Source organism: Ovis canadensis, chromosome 2 (genome assembly GCF_042477335.2).
Source record: "Ovis canadensis isolate MfBH-ARS-UI-01 breed Bighorn chromosome 2, ARS-UI_OviCan_v2, whole genome shotgun sequence".
Classification (NCBI taxonomy): Eukaryota; Metazoa; Chordata; class Mammalia; order Artiodactyla; family Bovidae; genus Ovis; species Ovis canadensis.
This window is the reverse complement of record NC_091246.1, coordinates 69,380,691-69,402,013: the sequence shown is the minus strand read 5'-3', so window position 1 is coordinate 69,402,013 and position 21,323 is coordinate 69,380,691. Positions and strand designations below refer to the sequence as shown.

Genomic DNA, 21,323 nt, shown 5'->3' with positions numbered 1-21,323 from the left:
CCATCACCAACTCCTGGAGTTCACTCAGACTCATGTCCATCGAGTCAGTGACGCCATCCAGCCATCTCATCCTCGGTCATCCCCTTCTCCTCCTGCCCTCAATCCTTCCCAGCATATACACATGGAAAAACCTCTGGAAGAATAGGGATTTAATAATGGTAGGACTGTGCATTTGCTTTTTTTTTTTTAATTTTATATTTTCATATAAGTTTTAAAGGTTACACTCTAATTTAGTTATTACAAATATTGGTTCTATCCCCTATGTTGTATAATACATCCATGTAGTCGATACTATACACAAGGCTTTGTATGTATACACACAAAGTGTATCTTTGCACCTCCCACTCCTTCACCTCTATACTGCCCTTCCTCCCTGCTCTAGTAACCACTAATTTGTCCTCTATATCTGTGTCTGCTTTTTTTTTTTTTTTGCTATATTCACTAGTTTGCTGTATGTTTTAGTGATATAGGTGATAATGGCTTTTTAACACCTACGAGTGCTCAGTCGCTCAGTCACATCTGACTCTTTGCTACAATAGGCAAGAATACTGGAGTGGGTTGCCATTTCCTCCTCCAGGGGATCTTCCTGACCCAGGGATTGAACCTGCATCTCCTGCACTGTCAGGCAGGTTCTCTACTGCTGAGCCTCCGGAGAAGCCCTTGTAGGAGACACAGGAGACACGGATTCGATCCCTGGAGAGGGAAGATCCCCTGGAGGAGGAAATAGCAACCCACTCCAGTATTCCTACCTGGGGAATCCCACGGACAGAGAAGCCTGGTCGCTATAGTCCATAGGGTCACAGAGTCAGACATGACTCAGCACACACGCGTTTACTTTCTTACACAACTGACGCAATACTTACCTTTCTCTGTCTGACTTATTTCCCTTAGCAAAATGCCCTCAAATTCATCAATACTGCTGCAAATGGCAAAATGTCATTCTTTTCTTACAACTGAGTAGTATTCCATTGTGTATATATATATACACACAACACCTTTATCCATTCATTTGTTGATGTATATTTAGGTTCCTTCCACATCTTGGCAAGTGTAAATAATGCTATGCTGTGAACACTGGGGTATAAGTATCTTTTTGAATTTATGTTTTTGGTTGGTGTTTGTATTTTTTTTTATATACCCATGAGTGGAATTGCTGGGTCATATGGTAGTTCTATTTTGAGAAACTTCATTATTGTTTTTCACAGTGACTGCATCAATTTACATCAACAGCTTAAGATGGTTCCCTTTTCTCCACACTCTCAACAACATGTGTGATTTGTGTTCTTTTTGATGACAGTCATTCTGACAAGTGTGAGGTGACAGCTCACTGTGGCTTTGATTTGCATTTCCCTGATGATTAGTGATGTTAGGTCATCTTTTCATGTGCCTGATGGCCAATGGTGTTCCTCTTTGGAAAAATGTCTATTCAGTCCTCTGCCCATTTTTTAATCAGGTTGTTTTCTTGATGTTGAGTTGTATGAACTGTTTATGAATGTTGGATATTAATCCCTAATTGGTCATATCATTTGTGAACATTTCCTCCCCCTCAGTAGGTTGTCTTTTCATTTTGCCAACGGTTACCTTTGCTGTGCAAAGGCAGTATAGTTTAATTAGGTCCCATTTGCTTACTTTTGCTCTCATTCCCTTTGCCTTAGAAGACAGAGATGTCTATCCTCTGTCTTCTTCCTTCTCTCCTCCTTGCTTGCTGCAAAGGAGCCTCCTCCAACCAGGTGCTCAGCCAGCCTGTGGTCCTACAGTCCTGGCCCCTTCAATTTCCTGCTCTCTTCTTGACCTCACTACCCATGCCCCTTCCCTTCCCTCCTCCCTCCTCCCTGGGTCCCTGCCTTCCTGCCTTCCTTCCAATATGTCCTTACCCCACTCTGCTGCCTCCTCCCACGGCAACCCTCTTTGCTCCTTCCCTTCCCAGTATGTTTCCATATGTGGGCAGGTGTACACCTGTACCTCTTCGGCCTATCACTGCGTCCTGTAGCATCAAGAGGACAGATTTATAGTCAGAGGCTTGGAGCACACACTTAACTCTGCCAGAGTCTGCTTCCATGACCTGAAGTGAACAACTCTCTTAATTCCTCCAAGTCAATTTCTTCCTCTGTAAAACAAGGTTAATGATACCTGCTCCACCTCCCTCAATTATGTTTGAGGATCAAGCAAGATAATGCATGTAAAAGTGCTCTGTGAGCTTATAAAGCACTTTAACATTCTAGTTATTCCTGTTACTTCTCTCCCCTCAATATCCTGACCCTGCATCATCAAGGGAGCCTGACCTTCAGGCTGCTCATGCTGTTAACATGTAATAACAATGTCAGCATCTGCAGTTTCTGCTGTGAATTACTAATTTGGTAATGATCATATTTAATTTAAAACAAGTACAGTTGACCCTTGAACAACATGGGAGTTAGGGATGCCAACCCTCCACACAATAAAAAATCTATAGTTGGCCCTCCATCCATGTCTGCCTTCCTCAGAATCCACATCTGCAGGTTCAACTAGCCACAGATCATACAGTACTGTAGTATTTACTACTGGAAAAATCTGTGCACCCATGCAGTTCAAACCCATGTGGTTCAAGAGTCAACTGCATATAATCTATGGTTTTAGAGTTACATGAGCATGGACTTTTGGAAGACAACAGCAGTAGCCAACAATTACTGAGCTCAAACCAGAAGTCATGCACTTGTTCTAAAATTGCTGATCAATCGCTCAGTTGTGTCTGCCTCTTTGCAACCCCAAGCACCACCCCAGGAGAAGGCTTTATTATTATTTCCACCTGTTGATGGGGAAACTGAGGCAGAGCAATACTGCCATGATTTGAACCCAGGCATCTAGCTCTGGAGTCCATGCTTTTACCCATTGTCCTGCAGTGCCTTTAATGATTAAGTGAGGTCTACAGTGGAGGGAGAGAAACCCGTCAGGAGGCTAAGGTTCTAAAGGATCAGAGACAAGAAGATGGACCTGACCTGCACTCTTCTAAAAAAGCAAACGATATTATTCATTTGCCAACTACCTACGTTGTTGAGGACTTAGGGTCATCAGGTACTTCCATATTCTGCTGGTGGGAATATAAACTCCCACAACCTTTTGAGAAGGCAACTAGCAGAAAGCATCAAACACCTGAGGGATTCATTCCCACATCGTGGGCTGACTCAGCAATGCCACTTGCAGCAATCCGCACTAGATAGACAATCATGGACGTGCACAAAAGATGTTATTACAATGTTGTTTCTGAAACTGGGTAAAACAAGTAAATGTCCACCAAAAGGAGATGAGGTAGAGAAACCATTATATACCGATATAAACGAACACCTTCTAATGTGAAATGATGCTGTAGAAAAGAAGGCAAAGCATGTTGTCAAGGAAAAAAAGCATGTAAAAAGCCTGTTGGTATGGGCTTTGGCATCTGACTGGTTCAAGTTCTAAGTAAGTTTACCAGTTTTCTGAACATGGCAAATTATTTAATTTTTCTGAGCCTCAACTTTCTCGTGTATAGATGGGGATAAGAAAAGCAACAACCTCACAGGGTTGTGAGAATTAATAAAGTAACGCATATAAAGTGGTTGGTACGGAGCCTGGCATGGAGTAAGCCTGTGATAAATGTTCCTCATTTGCAAAAATATAACAAGTTAACAACAAATGACACACACACACACCCCATTACAAGTATTTGTAAAAACAAGTATTATAAATAATGTAGTAGAATTTTATCTCTGGCAGTGAAGTAACAGATTTTTTTCTTTTAAGTTCTCTGTATTTTGTAAATTTTCTTTATTTGAACAAAGCCAGCAATATATTAACACTTAAGTATCTTCATTTTTTTCAAGTAGCCTTAACAATAAATATTCCTTTCAATTTATTAAGTTTTCTAGTATAACCCAGTCTATGCATATTGTGTTTAAGGAAATAGGGTACTTTTATTGATTTAATGTGAAGAGTAATACATTTCCCCCTTTATTTTTCAAACAGCTTGCTCATATTTCATTATATAAAAGTCTTTTCTGCACTCATATATTTTCAGATTAAGAGCACTCTGACGGGATTATTAGAGCATAAAAGCTAGAAGAAAAGAATAGATTAATGTCTCTTAAAAAGCAAAGTTAAAGAAGAAAAACATGACAACTTTATGATAGTTATATGGGAAAAAAGTATACCTTACCTTAAGTATGTAAGGCCAGAAATTACTGCAATAAATATCTCAACTCCATGGACAATTTCTTAGTGTGGTCAAAAGATGGAAGTAATTCAATAGTTCAGCAGTCCATCCAGTACAGTGACAATCATTCTGAAAGAAAAAGAGTCTCATTGCAGAAAATGTGATGGGGCAATACTCCTTTCCAATAGCAGAGGGGAATCAATTACTAAAGACGGCTACGTGGTTTATTGTGGTTAAGGCATTTTCTGGTTGCCGGTGAAGTGGCAAGAAAGCCTAGGATATCATTATATCTCCTTTCCTTTAGGCAAAAGCAGGTCACTAATTCTTGGGGTGTCTCACCATCAGTTCACTTCTACTTCATGTGCTTCTCTTCATGTATCCATCAGTATGTATGTAAATCAGCTCACAAATCCCATCACTTTTTATATTTGGTATCTCTGTCATTTCAGAATCAGACTAGCCCAATAGATGCCTTTCTCTGAAAATCAGCTGCACTGAGGATCTTCACTGGGAACCACAGTTCCCCTGGATTAAAACTCTGGGACTGCTTTCATGTGATCCCTTCCATCACTGGCCATGCCAGCATCAGTCCACCCCCACACTCCCTTCACTGTCCTGCTGCTCTCTACTCTTGTTTACTCCTATGCCTGGTACCTCAACGGGAAAGAATCTGCCTGCCAAGGCAGGAGATGCAGATTTGATCCCTGAGTCGGCATGATGCCCTGAAGAAGGAAATGGCAACCCACTCCAGTATTCTTGCCTGGGAAATCCCGAGGACAGAGGACCCTGGCGGGCTACAGTCCATGGGATCACAAAAGATCTGGATATGTCTGAGTGACTAAATAACAATAAAATATGCCTCCACTAGTACCAAATTCTGTGGCACCTCCACCTGTTTACAACAGCACCCTCTAACCTGGCCTCTCTCTGCAGATCACTGCCTGTCCAGCTGCTTTCATTCCATTACTTGGGTAACCTTGGATAGTCCCCTATCTTCTGGGTCTCAGTTTTCCTGAGTGTAAAATCAGGAACTGATTTCAACATTCTCCATCCTCATTGTGCTTTGAAGTCAGACGTGTTCAATTCTGGCCTAAGTACTCTAAAAACTCAGACACATTGTATTTCCTCAGAGCTCATTTATTATATATAAAATGGGGATGATATCATCTACCTCTAAAGTCGCTGTAAGAATAAGAACTATGCAATCTTGCACCTGACATACAGCATGTACAGCAAATACTAGTCACCCCACCCCACCTTACAGGATACCTCCAACTCTGAAGTTCTTTGTTCTTCTCATCTCCAAATCTAGCATTCTATTACATCCACATCTCTTATATCCACAGTCATAATACATTCCTCTTCCATTAAATGTAAACTCCTTTGCTGGCTTTCAGGTTCCTTCATAATCTGCCTCTACTTTATCTTATCTTCCTCCAGCTTCCAACAAACACCTTCTGTCCTAGGCAGGTAAGTCTCGTTAGGTTTCAAAGGACACATACTCCTGTGCCCTGCTTGCGCAACCATCATTCCCCACAGAGGACACAGCTTTTCTTATTCCCTCTGTGAAGCCCATCTCAGGTTCACAGACTCAGAGATGCCACCTTCCAGATGATTTAACCCTCCCAGTTTCTCAGTGGAACTGGACATTGTTTTGAGTTTATTGAGCTTAGCTCTCCAACTGAAAAGTGACTATTTTGATTTTTTAAACTTGTTTTTCATTTTGGCATGGACTACATCAAAGCTTTCACAAATCTGTGTTGTTGTTTGTTTTTTTTGGCATCATTTCTACAAATGCTCGTTGAAATTTATAAGCCTTTGTGCCTTGACCTAAGATTCTCTCATTAATTCCACTATTTTTGTTGTATGGAAGGAGCTTATTCCGTCATCAGTAAGTAGACCATTCATAGGCAACCTGGGGTCTTTTCATAGAGCCAGAGATATCCTCTAAGTGTCTCCAGTGTCTGTAGGTTTTCAGTCCAAACAAACATATTCTAATTCCAAAAGCCATTTTATGACCCAAACTCTTACCAGCAGCAAGAATGACTCACAGTGAGGAAAGACTAGCTGTTAAACTTTTACCTCAGAAAAGATGAAGCACTAGGAAAATGAAGCTTCTAAGGGGAATTAGAAGACACAGTGAAGGTTCAAGGGAGACGGAGAGATGAGCCAATGGAAACGCCAGAATGGTTACAGAGGCAGGAGAATAACCGTGAGGGTAGAGAGGCACATCAACCCAAAGAAAGACAAGTGGCCTCAAATGCTGTGTGTGGAGACTAACAAGATGTCCCTGGACGTAACGATTCCTAGGGAGGTCACTGGGGACCCCTGAGGACAGTTTTCAATAGGGCTGGTCCAGGATGCAGACTGAAAAGGACTGAGAAGAAGCTGGGTGAGCAAATGGAGACGAGGAGAGACTTTCCTGTCAAGAATTGTGGTTATCAAGCCCAAGGCATTATGGTGGTCATTTTCTACCCTGAAGTTTACTTAACAGTCTGATAAAAACTCTCATTCTTATTTCCTTGCTCTATGCCTTTCCATATACACAGAGCTTGGCTACTGAAAATAATTTAATGCAAATCCTTCCAGCCTCTCTCCACTCTTGTGTGCCTGATTTTGGTTCTCTAAGAAACTTTATAGAACCATTCAACAGCTATATGCTATCAAGTCTGAACGTCTAAATTATATATTCCTGCTCAAGATAAATGATAGTTATTCATTTAACAAAGAAAAGGAAATGTATCAGATACACTGAAATGTATCTGATCAACACATCAGAAGTCCAGATTCAGGTCAGATATCATATGACTTACGTTTGGGTAACCTACATAATATATGCCGATTTGTCAAAAAGATAACTTTAAATATTTCTTCTTTCTTTAAGGGTCTTTACCAAAAGTTTATAAAAATCAAATATGAATAACAAAGAAAATTTAAGCACAATTAGCATTTTTTACTCTCCTTCTATTTTGATATGATGATGTCACATTCATAAACATAATAAATTAATGTATAAGCATATTAAGTTTTTATTAAAAGTGAATTCTAGGCATTTTGTAACCTGCTTTCCCATTTATTTTTATACTGATAGAAGTGTTGTGTCACTTATTAGCCTCTTATGCCTTCAGTTTTAATGAATGTACAATCATCAATTTTAATAAACCTCCCTGAAGCATTTAAGTCACTTTCAATTTTTTAATATGTAGATAATACTAAGATGGATATCCTCCAACACACTACTAAGTACTTGCTAGGGAGAAAGTCATGGGTCAAACATATGAAAAAATATGCATTTGATATTATTGATAGCTTGTCCTATAGAATGTTTCATTTAATATGTGTTTGAGTGATATATGCTGCTGCTGCTGCTAAGTTGCTTCAGTCGTGTCCAACTCTGTGCGACCCCACAGACAGCAGCCCACCAGGCTCCCTCATCTCTGGGATTCTCCAGGCAAGAACACTGGAGTGGGTTGCCATTTCCTTCTCCAACGCATGAAAGTGAAAAGTGAAAGTGAAGTCGCTCAGTCGTGTCCGACGCTTAGTGACCCCATGGACTGTAGCCTACCAGGCTCCTCCGTCCATGGGATTTTCCAGCCAAGAGTACTGGAGTGGGGTGCCATTGCCTTCTCCTGAGTGGTACATTGAGTAGCAGATAAGTGGTATACTTTTCTACACTCCTTCTAAACATGGGTAGTATTAATTTTTAAATTACCCTATCTTACAGATTCCATAAGTTCCCTATTATTAACATAACTCTGAGGTTGAACATTTTTTACTTTTTTGCACTTCTCGTATATGTCCTTTGTTCTCCTGCTACAGTGTCCACCTTATTTACTTGTAGCATCTCTTCATCTATGAAGGATATTATTAGCTTGGCCCTTTAATAATGCAGAGAAGATGGTATACTAATTGGGAACCTTTGGGTATCAGGAACAAAACCAATTCCAGCCTCTTTGAAGCAGAAAGGATCTCTATCACAGGACACAGAGGTATCCTTATATGAGGATACTCCGCATGAACTTTGACATAAGCGTTGCAAATAGTTTCAGTTTTAACTTTGTCTCTAAAACGGTCGACCAGTTCACTGGTCTACTTCAAGAATTAAAGAAAATGCAGGTAAAGTCATGAATGGAAGCAATTATTGTTAAGACAAACATAAACTCAAAAAACACTATTTCTTGCCAAACCCTTACTAAGGTGCCTTTTTCTTTTGATTCTTATAATGAGCCCACTAGGCAAGTGTTATCGTTCCTCTTTTACAGATAAGATGAATTAAGCATGCATGCATAGTTAGTAAAGTTATAATCAGATATTTATTTAACAAATGAGCTTTGCACTGACACTAAAAAAAAGAGTTGATAACAGAATTATTCTCAGCTGTATTTTTAATAACATTCTTAAAAGTCATCTCAGGAACTACTCCGGCCCCTGTACCACAGTAAACCAGGTTACTAGCTTCTGCAGCATCTACTCTTTTAAACTTCACATTAGTAACCTCTCTTCTCCTTCCTCTATGATGTTTCTTTACTAATAAGTGCCATCTGGCAACAAAATAAGCAATTCTGTTTAGGAACTAAAGCCATTTCTTCAGTTACTACTAACTGAACCCCGTGACACACACTTCACTTTCTAACATTGTAAGCACTCTTAAAGGTGCTTCAGTTGCTTGTATGTTAGTGATGTCCGTAGTAACACCATACACCTGAAGCTATGCTTTTGTCAGGGTGGTAGCAGCACTGTGCTGTATAAATATTTTATGGACAGCTTGTACTGAAATTTTAGATGAGGAGGCATTCACAGATCCTATGTAATATACTGATTGCTCAAGATCACACATTTCTCATTAATGCTTTATGCAAGCTGTGCCATTTTCTATGGCATTCCCCTTGATTTAATCTTAAGTATATCCTTCCAAAATATTTTTCTTTTTTAATGCATTAGTTGTGCTGTGGCCAAAGCAGTGTCTAAAATAATGGCAAAAGGAAAGCATATGATCACTGAAATTGGATGCACTCACAATTAGTCTAGTCACTGAGAACTCTGAGGGCAAAACTGCATATATGTGAGCCAGGGAGACAAGTTTCTCTGAAGGCATATTAACAGAACTAAATTATCCACTGCCAGAAAAGGGAATCTTTCCCCCACCCTTTTATAAATTCACTAAAGATTTATAGAAATGCTCACTAATTTGAAGGCTATTCTGGCCTTCCCACATGGCACCAGTGGTAGAGAACCTGCCTGCCAATGCAGGACATAAGGGACTCAGTTTCAACCCCTGGGTTGGGAAGATGCCCTGAAGGAGGGCATGGCAACCTGCTCCAGGGCTCCTGCCTGGAGGATCCCATGGACAGAGAAGCCTGGCAGGCTACAATCCATAGGGTCACACAAAGTTGGACAGGACTGAAGTGACTTGGCCCTGGGCTTCCCAGGTGGCGCAGTGGTAAAAATCTGCCTGCCAATGCAGAAGACACAAGAGACCTGGGTTCAATCCCTGTGTCCGGATGATCCCCTGGAGAAGGAAATGGCAACCCACTCCAGTATTCTTGCCTGGAAATTTTCATGGACAAAGGATCCTGGCAGGCTACAGTCCATGGGGTCACAAAGAGCTGGACGCAATTGACCACACACATGTGCACATCTCTGGAGTAAACAGGTTTACAAAATATGGTTTTGGAAACATTCAAGCAACGACAAATGCCTACAACTCCTGCCATTTAGGGGCAGGAACAACTTCCCTGGTGGCCCAGATGGTAAAGCATCGGCCTACAATGTGGGAGACCCAGGTTCGATCCCTGGGTCGGGAAGATCCCCTGGAGAAGGAAATGGCAACCCACTCCAGTATTCTTGCCTGGAGAATCCCATGGATGGAGGAGCCTTGTAGGCTAAAGTCTGGGGTTGCAAAGAGTCGGACATGACTGAGTGACTTCACTCACTCACTCACAGCACCCATACGATAGCGACCATGAGAAAGAGCAGGTGATGCCTCGGAGTGGGGCTGTGCCCACAGGCGGCTCTCCTGAGCGGCTGCAGGGGAGGCAGAGCCACCATACTGTCTTCCGCAGCCAGCACCTGGAGAGTTGTTGCCTCTGGGGCACGAGGTGTCCTCAGTGTTTTTTCTCCGAATGCTCCTCATTCACATGAGGAGGGGGCTCTGGCTTCCCTGCTTCAGGGAGGCTGTGCTTGGGCTTCCTTAAGGAAAAAAGGGATTGAGAAGAGAGAAACACCACCACCACCACCATCTTCCTTCATATTAAGAGGAGATTCTTGGAGGAGAATGACTGTGGGACTCAGATCAGCAGAGGAGCATACCTATTCCCTGGCAGCATCTTCAGATGTGCCAGAGCCACCAAAGCCTGACCAGATGCTGAGCTTAGTCTCCCAGCTGTGACAAAGCATTCTCCCCAGCCTCAAACATGGCCCAGAAGCAGCGGGAACCAGTATCAATAAATGACCCAGGGTGCTTTCCTGACCTCATGAATTATAGTAAGAATCTGGACCCTTGGCACAACCCTGGGAGAGTGCTATAGGAAAGAGATCAAAGTCTAATGAAGGTTACTTTCCTGCTACCTTAAGAGAGCAGAAGCTTATAGTCAAAACTAACTGGATTCAGGAAAATGCACTATTTCTTGCACTCTTAAGTATGTGGACTAAGAGTGATTTCCTATTCAAATTAACAACTGAGCGAGGAAATGAGGAAGAAGGGTTAAGATCTAGTAAATTACATGTTTTTCTGATAATATTAGTTTAACTTCGTTGGCTTCCACCAGTGGATCAGAATGTTATTCAGAATAAAGAATGCTTTTAGAGATTCATGAGGCTTTTGCTTTATGCAGGCATTCCACCAAGAACATCTGGCCTCACTCAGTACCCCTGCTGTTTAAAGGGTCTGCACTAACAGAGATAGGGGGCTCCAGAGGCATCTGCTGCTGATAGCTAGGAGGCCTCATGGAATGTAGTCACTTTGGAAAACTCACTGCAATTCATGATCCTGATTCAGAGTCTGGCCCAAGGTTTTCTAGGTCCAATATCCAGATTTTCTTGGAGCCAAAGATAATTACTCCCCCAGAGTGGGGTTAATGAATAAACCCACAGCAATATGTTAATGCTATGTGTGTGGGGGAATGCTTTTGTCCCCTCTATGCAAACTACTCCCTTCTTTGGAATGTTCTGAGCCAGCCACAGGGTCAGAGGTGGGCCTCCCATGTTGTCTCCCAGTGCATACACACATCACCAGCCATGGATCACTGGACCACTTAAAGACATCAGACCCAGGCTGGGAAAAACTGTTCTCCTCTGGGGCTTGGAAATGGGGGCTGAGGAGCTGCCAGCCAGTCTCTGGAGGCAGGTGGATCTGAACAGCACCACAGACAGAGCCGGTCTGTAGCAGAAAGGTGAAGATAAAGCTGAGGGCAATAGAGCCAACACAATCTTTCAAATTCCTTGTGCTTTCCTGTTTTTGATTCCAGCTTGTCTCTGAGGATCCCGGATTCTTTGGAGTACTTCTGTATCCTGATAAAATGCTTCCTAACTCAGTTTTACTCCTTGCAGTTGAAGATTCCCAAGTGAATACCATTCTTTCCCTGTTACCATGTTATCAAGCTGACAGTGGGGTGTGCTGGGTGAGAAATAAATCAGATCAGAGGGAAGCAGACCCAGGGTGGGGTCGGGTGTGGAGAAGGGAGGCGGCAGAGTACAGTCCAGACCCTCAACTAGAAACACCTCCCCACTGACTAGATCGCTCATCCCTCCATTTCAGTGTTTCTCCTCTGCCACAGTGTGCCTCACTGAATTTTTCCAGGCTTGCAAGCTGAATACTTGAATACATTAAAAAAAATACATATTCAAACCTACCTATGATCAATTTTTCCTATTTTCAGCAGTAGACATTTTATTAAATCAAGATGTAATAGTAAAACTCTAAGAGTTATGAGTGTGCTCTGCTCTCAGGGTCCACCCTTTGCATAGGCTTGATATTTTAAAGATGAAATTTTTAGCATAGCTTGGGTCAACATTTCAAATAAAATTAAATATTATATACATAGGTGAGAGAAAATGGTTGTCAGAATATTATGTTTTCTGACAGAGAACTGGTAGGGTCTGGCATAATTTCTCCCATAAACATCTAAGTACAGCTTCTTGAAATGGTAAAGAATAGTTCTGTTTGGCAATGAGCATTTTATTTTCAATTGTCATCCTTGATTTCTCCTTAAGAACTTGCATTGATGTTGTGACAATGTATATATCTAGCTGCTTATGCATGTATTTTTAAATGAACAATGACTCAGACTGTGACACAATCTGGGGGGAAAATGAAATATATATATATATATATATATATATATATATATATATATATATATAAAGTTTTTAAAATATTGTATATAGAGGGCCTAAGAAAAAAGCTTTTCTCTTTTAAAAGTAATCAATCAGAAAAGAAATATCTAACTGCTCTCCATGTAAATTATTTTGGTTATATACATAATTTTGTTACCCTCCATTGTTTGGCAAAAGCAAAAAAAGAAAAAAACATGCATAGGGAATAAGGATCATTCAGTCATCCAAAGCAACTTCCTTACTTGCTATCTATATTTATGAAGTATGAAGAGTATTTCCACTTAAACCAAAGAAAGCAAAAGTGTGATGGTCTTTTGTTGTTTGTTGGTTTTTATGATTACCACCTGGCTCAATTTTGCCCTTTAAACCATAAGCCCCAGGATAGAAGGCTCTATACCATCCAGTATTTCTCTCTCTTTTCTTTCAGTTTTCTGTGAAGGAAGGGAACACATCTGTGGGTGACCTGGGGATGTGGTGGCAGGAAATCCCCCTTGCTGGACTTTGCACAAGGGAAGGGTGTGTGAGCAGGAAGTCATCAGCAGTCTGCTCTTAGATGCTCTGAAGGATGCCATATTACCTTCAGTGTACCCTTATCCCCAAAGTTCAAATGTGAATCATCTTTACTACCCCCAGAAAATTGTAACAGAAGGTACCATTTTAAAAATCAAACACCTACTCCTCTTGCCCCAAACCAGCAGTTCTCAAATGTTAGCATAAATAGCAATCACTTTGGGGATTATTAAAGTACAGGTTGCTAGCCCCACCTTCAGAGTTTCTGATTCAGTAGGTCTGGGGAAGGGGGATGGTTGCTGCTGCTGAGATGAGGAAGGGTGACAATTTGAGAACAACTGCCTTCACCAAACCGAAGTCTGTCGGACAGGGACACAAACTCTTCAGGAGATGACCTAATCATGCACAATATCAACAGTTGTTCACCAAGTTCCTTATCTTAGGTAGAGGGAATACAATGCTTTATAAGAAAAACAAAGTCCTTCCTCCCCTCCTCCCAACATGCATGAAGTAAAACTGCTGTCCCAGGAAGAAGCACCAAGTTCAGAAAGCAGCGTTCTACTTCTTGAACACAGATGGCATGCCCTGTGAGCCAATGCACAGCTCCTCAAATGAAAGGGATTATCAAATCTCAATGATCATCAAAGAATCAAAGCAAATAGCTGAGACTGAGATTACAACTAAAAGAAAAGTACCCACGAGGTAGGAGGAACATACTAATGGCACACATGACTGGGGTAAGGACTGAGTGTAGGAGATCTCGAAGAGCCCCTTTAGTGCATGGCATAGCAGAGGCAACCCAAGTATTTGTTCCTCTTCCACAGCCTTACTACCCTCTCTGCACCTTGTAAAGACAGGTTCTGAAAGACTGCCAAGGTCATCTATTCTGGAGCCTCCAGCGAGGCTGCCCCACTGCTTCCTACCTGAGGTGCATCACCTCAGCAACCCCAAGTGTTTAAACTACATAAACAGTTATGGAAAGACTGTATCAAGCCAGTGGTTCTCAAAGTTCAGAGTCCAGTATAAGTATGAGGACCGCCTTTAAAAAACTCTTGAGATTAATTCAGTAGGTCTGGGGTGAACCCTAAAACAAGCTCTCAGATGATGTGAACGATGCTGGTTCAGGATCACACTATGAGAATCATTTGTTAAACTTAGTCCTTGCTTACATAAAACAGAAGTCTTTTCTTACACAAATGACTGAGAATATGGATGATGTCATCATCATGTGACTTATTTCAGGCAAGTACTGTACTACCTTGTGACTTAACTCTCCGTATGTAGATAGAGACTACCCTCTCCATAATATTGTAAATCTGATGGAAAGTTTTTACTGAATAATTTTAAGGATGTTACCAAGTATCTGCTGTTTTTTTAAGTAATACTTTTGACTGTTTTAACTGCAATCATTTGTAACATTTAAGAAAAGTATCTGATACCCCTCATTCACCAGAAAAGATGGAAGAACTCTTTACCCTTGAAAACAAGATAAAGCCTAGCAAATATAAGCCTTTCTCAAACTTCAGAATACTCTGAGAAGATCCTTTTGATTCTTCCTCATGAAAAAAAATAAAACAACAACAATACTCAATCAGGTTCCACAGGGTTCAAATTTTTTAAATATATATATGCTTTAAAAAGAGAGAGTATGTTCAATAAAGAACTGAAAAATATAAAGGCTTCCTCCAATTGAGAACAGAATGGTACAGGTGTTCATTTCAACCTGGTGGTCCACTGTTTCAAGTTGAAACATATATGTGCCAGACGTCAATCTTGGGAAGAAAAAGTAGGAATCAAGGCCCATTTCCCCAGAGTGACACAGTCAACTGGGTCAGGCAGTAGAGTATGCCAAGGAAATGTTCTCAAACTTCATTAATTACTAGAGCCCAGGCTCTGGTATTTTAGCACAGACAGCTGGTGCCCTGCCCACTCACCCTCCTTATGCTCCTTAGCCTTTATGGAATGTTACAGACACAGAACTCCTGTCTTCTTTCCCAAGAGAGGAATGGGTCTGAGGCGAGCCTTTCAAATATTTGCAGTCACAGGGCCAAGGCGAGACGTTGCTAGTGATGCATCAGTGATTCCTACTTCTGTAGGATAAGATGACTCCTTTCACTATAAAGACAGACCTAGGTTACCTTGGCAAACATCCTGGAAGCACAGAGCAGAAGTGGATGGGCAGAGCCCCATTAATCTCCCTGCCTGACCCCTATAAGTAACTTAGCTTTCTACTTTGAGCCTCTAATTATAGCTACCTGAACTGATAAAAATAAGAAGTGTGTTGTTCCTCTAAAGTCAACATTAACCTATAAACACACAACAGATAAAATCTAATATAATAGTTGACATTTTTTTAATATTAGACTGTTTAATAGTCTAAGTGTGTACATATTGCCATTACCTTGTAATGTAGCAAGATGGACCTTCTCCCATCCACCACACTGACTACAAGGAGGTGATTCTTCACCTTTTCATTCAGAACTTGTAAAAGTAAACAACTATCAATTTAAGGGTGAGGGCTGAGTTAGAGAACACTGTTAATTATTTTGACATTTTCTTTAAAAATAAAAGCAAAATGATGTTTTTGGACCTCCCTGGTGGTCCAGTGGCTGAGACTCTGCCTGCCAATGCAGGGGAAAGGAGTTCAATCCCTGGTCTGGGAAGACCCCACATGCTGTGGGGCAACTAAGCCTATGAACCACAACTACCGGGCCTGTGCTCTGCAGCAAGAGAAGTCACAGTGAGAAGTCTGCACCCCACAACTGGAGAGTAGCCCCACTCGCAAGAAAGCCTGTGTGTAGCTACCAAGACCCAGTGTAATCAAAAACAATAAACTAAAATTAAAAAAAACAATGCCTTTGACTTTTTGTTTTGTTTTGTTTTTTATTTTTTAAATTTTAAAATCTTTAATTCTTACATGCGTTCCCAAACATGAACCCCCTCCCTCCTCCCTCCCCATAACATCTCTCTGGGTCATCCCCATGCACCAGCCCCAAGCATGCTGCATCCTGCGTCAGACATAGACTGGCGATTCAATTCTTACATGATAGTATACATGTTAGAATGTCATTCTCCCAAATCATCCCACCCTCTCCCTCTCCCTCTGAGTCCAAAAGTCCGTTATACACATCTGTGTCTCTTTCCCTGTCTTGCATACAGGGTCGTCATTGCCATCTTCCTAAATTCCATATATATGTGTTAGTATACTGTATTGGTGTTTTTCTTTCTGGCTTACTTCACTCTGTATAATCGGCTCCAGTTTCATCCATCTCATCAGAACTGATTCAAATGAATTCTTTTTAACGGCTGAGTAATACTCCATTGTGTATATGTACCACAGCTTTCTTATCCATTCATCTGCTGATGGACATCTAGGTTGTTTCCATGTCCTGGCTATTATAAACAGTGCTGCGATGAACATTGGGGTACATGTGTCTCTTTCAATTCTGGTTTCCTCGGTGTGTATGCCCAGAAGTGGGATTGCTGGGTCATAAGGTAGTTCTATTTGCAATTTTTTAAGGAATCTCCACACTGTTCTCCATAGTGGCTGTACTAGTTTGCATTCCCACCAACAGTGTAGGAGGGTTCCCTTTTGTCCACACCCTCTCCAGCATTTATTGCTTGCAGATTTTTGGATCGCAGCCATTCTGACTGGTGTGAAGTGGTACCTCATTGTGGTTTTGATTTGCATTTCTCTAATAATGAGTGATGTTGAGCATCTTTTCATGTGTTTGTTAGCCATCCGTATGTCTTCTTTGGAGAAATGTCTGTTTAGTTCTTTGGCCCATTTTTTGATTGGGTCGTTTATTTTTCTGGAATTGAGCTGCATAAGTTGCTTGTATATTTTTGAGATTAGTTGTTTGTCAGTTGCTTCACTTGCTATTATTTTCTCCCATTCAGAAGGCTGTCTTTTCACCTTGCTTATATTTTCCTTTGTTGTGCAGAAGCTTTTAATTTTAATTAGATCCCATTTGTTTATTTTTGCTTTTATTTCCAGAATTCTGGGAGGTGGATCATAGAGGATCCTGCTGTGATTTATGTCTGAGAGTGTTTTGCCTATGTTCTCCTCTAGGAGTTTTATAGTTTCTGATCTTACATTTAGATCTTTAATCCATTTTGAGTTTATTTTTGTGTGCGGTGTTAGGAAGTGATCTAGTTGCATTCTTTTACAAGTGGTTGACCAGTTTTCCCAGCACCACTTGTTAAAGAGATTGTCTTTACTCCATTGTATATTCTTGCCTCCTTTGTCAAAGATAAGGTGTCCATATGTGTGTGGATTTATCTCTGGGCTTTCTATTTTGTTCCATTGATCTATATGCCTGTCTTTGTGCCAGTACCATACTGTCTTGATGACTGTGGCTTTGTAGTAGAGCCTGAAGTCAGGCAAGTTGATTCCTCCAGTTCCATTCTTCTTTCTCAAGATTGCTTTGGCTATTCGAGGTTTTTTGAATTTCCATACAAATCTTGAAATTATTTGTTCTAGTTCTGTGAAAACTGTGGCTGGTAGCTTGATAGGGATTGCATTGAATTTGTAAATTGCTTTGGGTAGTATACTCATTTTCACTATATTGATTCTTCCAATCCATGAACATGGTATATTTCTCCATCTATTAGTGTCCTCTTTGATTTCTTTCATCAGTGTTTTATAGTTTTCTATATATAGGTCTTTAGTTTCTTTAGGTAGATATATTCCTAAGTATTTTATTCTTTTCATTGCAATGGTGAATGGAATTGTTTCCTTAATTTCTTTTTCTACTTTCTCATTATTCGTGTATAGGAATGCAAGGGATTTCTGTGTGTTGATTTTATATCCTGCAACTTTACTATATTCATTGATGAGCTCTAGTAATTTTCTGGTGGAGTCTTTAGGGTTTTCCATGTAGAGGATCATGTCATCTGCAAACAGTGAGAGTTTTACTTCTTCTTTTCCATTTTGGATTTCTTTTATTTCTTTTTCTGCTCTGATTGCTGTGGCCAAAACTTCCAGAACTATGTTGAATAGTAGCGGTGAAAGTGGACACCCTTGTCTTGTTCCTGACTTTAGGGGAAATGCTTTCAATTTTTCACCATTGAGGATAATGTTTGCTGTGGGTTTGTCATATATAGCTTTTATTATGTTGAGGTATGTTCCTTCTATTCCTGCTTTCTGGAGAGTTTTTATCATAAATGGATGTTGAATTTTGTCAAAGGCCTTCTCTGCATCTACTGAGATAATCATATGGTTTTTATTTTTCAATTTGTTAATGTGGTGAATTACATTGTTTGATTTGCGGATATTGAAGAATCCTTGCATCCCTGGGATAAAGCCCACTTGGTCATGGTGTATGATCTTTTTAATGTGTTGTTGGATTCTGATTGCTAGAATTTTGTTGAGGATTTTTGCATCTATGTTCATCAGTGATATTGGCCTGTAGTTTTCTTTTTTTGTGACATCTTTGTCAGGTTTTGGTATTAGGGTGATGGTGGCCTCATAGAATGAGTTTGGAAGTTTACCTTCCTCTGCAATTTTCTGGAAGAGTTTGAGGAGGATAGGTGTTAGCTCTTCTCGAAATTTTTGGTAGAATTCAGCTGTGAAGCCGTCTGGACCTGGGCTTTTGTTTGCTGGAAGATTTCTGATTATAGTTTCAATTTCCGTGCTTGTGATGGGTCTGTTAAGATTTTCTATTTCTTCCTGGTTCAGTTTTGGAAAATTGTACTTTTCTAAGAATTTGTCCATTTCTTCCACGTTGTCCATTTTATTGGCATATAACTGCTGATAGTAGTCTCTTATGATCCTTTGTATTTCTGTGTTGTCTGTTGTGATCTCTCCATTTTCATTTCTAATTTTATTGATTTGATTTTTCTCTCTTTGCTTCTTGATGAGTCTGGCTAATGGTTTGTCAATTTTATTTATCCTTTCAAAGAACCAGCTTTTGGCTTTGTTGATTTTTGCTATGGTCTCTTTTGTTTCTTTTGCATTTATTTCTGCCCTAATTTTTAAGATTTCTTTCCTTCTACTAACTCTGGGGTTCTCCAACTGTTCCTTTTCTAGTTGCTTTAGTTGTAGAGTTAGGTTATTTATTTGACTTTTTTCTTGTTTCTTGAGGTATGCCTGTATTGCTATGAACTTTCCTCTTAGCACTGCTTTTATAGTGTCCCACAGGTTTTGGGTTGTTGTGTTTTCATTTTCATTAGTTTCTATGCATATTTTGATTTCTTTTTTGATTTCTTCTGTGATTTGTTGGTTATTCAGAAGTGTGTTGTTCATCCTCCATATGTTGGAATTTTTAATAGTTTTTCTCCTGTAATTGAGATCTAATCTTAATGCATTATGGTCAGAAAAGATGCTTGGAATGATTTCGATTTTTTTGAATTTATCAAGTTTAGATTTATGGCCCAGGATGTGATCTATCCTGGAGAAGGTTCCATGAGCACTTGAAAAAAAGGTGAAATTCATTGTTTTGGGGTGAAATGTCCTATAGATATCAATTAGGTCTAACTGATCTAATGTATCATTTAAAGTTTGCGTTTCTTTGTTAATTTTCTGTTTAGTTGATCTGTCCATAGGTGTGAGTGGGGTATTAAAGTCTCCCACTATTATTGTGTTATTGTTGATTTCCCCTTTCATACTTGTTAGCATTTGTCTTACATATTGTGGTGCTCCTATATTGGGTGCATATATATTTATAATTGTTATATCTTCTTCTTGGATTGTTCCTTTGATCATTATGTAGTGGCCTTCTTTGTCTCTTTTCACAGCCTTTGTTTTAAAGTCTATTTTATCGGATATGAGTATTGCCACTCCTGCTTTCTTTTGGTCTCTATTTTCGTGGTATATCTTTTTCCAGCCCTTCACTTTCAGTCTGTATGTGTCCCTTGTTTTGAGGTGGGTCTCTTGTAAGCAGCATATAGAGGGGTCTTGTTTTTGTATCCATTCGGCCAGTCTTTGTCTTTTGGTTGGGGCGTTCAACCCATTTACGTTTAAGGTAATTATTGATAAGTATGATCCTGTTACCATTTACTTTATTGTTTTGGGTTCGGGTTTATACACCCTTTTCGTGTTTCCTGTCTAGAGGATATCCTTTAGAATTTGTTGGAGAGCTGGTTTGGTGGTGCTGAATTCTCTCAGCTTTTGCTTGTCTGTAAAGCTTTTGATTTCTCCTTCGTATTTGAATGAGATCCTTGCTGGGTACAGTAATCTGGGCTGTAGGTTATTGTCTTTCATCACTTTAAGTATGTCTTGCCATTCCCTCCTGGCCTGAAGAGTTTCTATTGAAAGATCAGCTGTTATCCTTATGGGAATCCCCTTGTGTGTTATTTCTTGCTGCTTTTAATATTTGTTCTTTGTGTTTGATCTTTGTTAATTTGATTAATACGTGTCTTGGGGTGTTTCACCTTGGGTTTATCCTATTTGGAACTCTCTGTGTTTCTTGGACTTGGGTGATTATTTCCTTCCCCATTTTAGGGAAGTTTTCAACTATTATCTCCTCAAGGATTTTCTCATGATCTTTCTTTCTGTCTTCTTCTTCTGGGACTCCTATAATTCGAATGTTGGAGCGTTTCATATTGTCCTGGAGGTCTCTGAGATTGTCCTCGTTTCTTTTAATTCGTTTTTCTTGTTTCCTCTCTGATTCATTTATTTCTACCATTCTATCTTCTATTTCACTTATCCTATCCTCTGCCTCCGTTATTCTACTATTTGTTGCCTCCAGAGTGTTTCTGATCTCATTTATTGCGTTATTCATTACATTTTGACTCTTTTTTATTTCTTCTAGGTCCTTGTTAAACCTTTCTTGCATCTTCTCAATCCTTGTCTCTAGGCTATTTATCTGTGTTTCCATTTTGATTTCAAGATTTTGGATAATTTTCACTATCAATATTCGGAATTCCTTCTCCGGTAGATTCCCTACTTCTTCCTCTTTTGTTTGGTTTGGTGGGCAACTCTCCTGTTCCTTTACCTGCTGAGTATTCCTCTGTCTCTTCATCTTGGTTATATTGCTGCGTTTGGGGTGGCCTTTTTATATTCTGGTAATTTGTGGAGTTCTCTTTATTATGGAGCTTCCTCACTTTGGGTGGGGTTCTATCAGTGGCTTGTCAAGGTTTCCTGGTTAGGGAGACTTGTGTTGGAGTTTTGGTGGGTGGAGCTGGGTTTCTTCTCTCTGGAGTGCAGTGGAGTGACCCGTAATGGGTTATGAGACATCAAAGGTTTTGGGATAATTTTGAGCTGCCTGTATATTGAGGCTCAGGGGAGTGTTCCTGTGTTGCTGGAGAATTTGCATGGTATGTCTTGTTTTGGAACTTGTTGGCCCTTGGGTGGAGCTTGGTTTCGGTGTAG

The 21,323-nt window shown here is 40.2% G+C and overlaps 1 protein-coding gene across 6 annotated transcripts in view; it reads right to left on the bottom strand.

Annotated features, from left to right (window-relative positions):
• KANK1 (KN motif and ankyrin repeat domains 1) overlaps positions 1-21,323 on the bottom strand; it is a 215,813-nt gene that overhangs the window by 129,978 nt on the left and 64,512 nt on the right. For all 6 annotated transcript variants that reach the window (XM_069576426.1, XM_069576425.1, XM_069576427.1 and 3 more), the window contains one exon: positions 4,169-4,294. The gene's annotated coding sequence lies outside the window, so the exon portion shown is untranslated. Of the gene's footprint in view, positions 1-4,168; positions 4,295-21,323 lie in introns of those variants that run through there.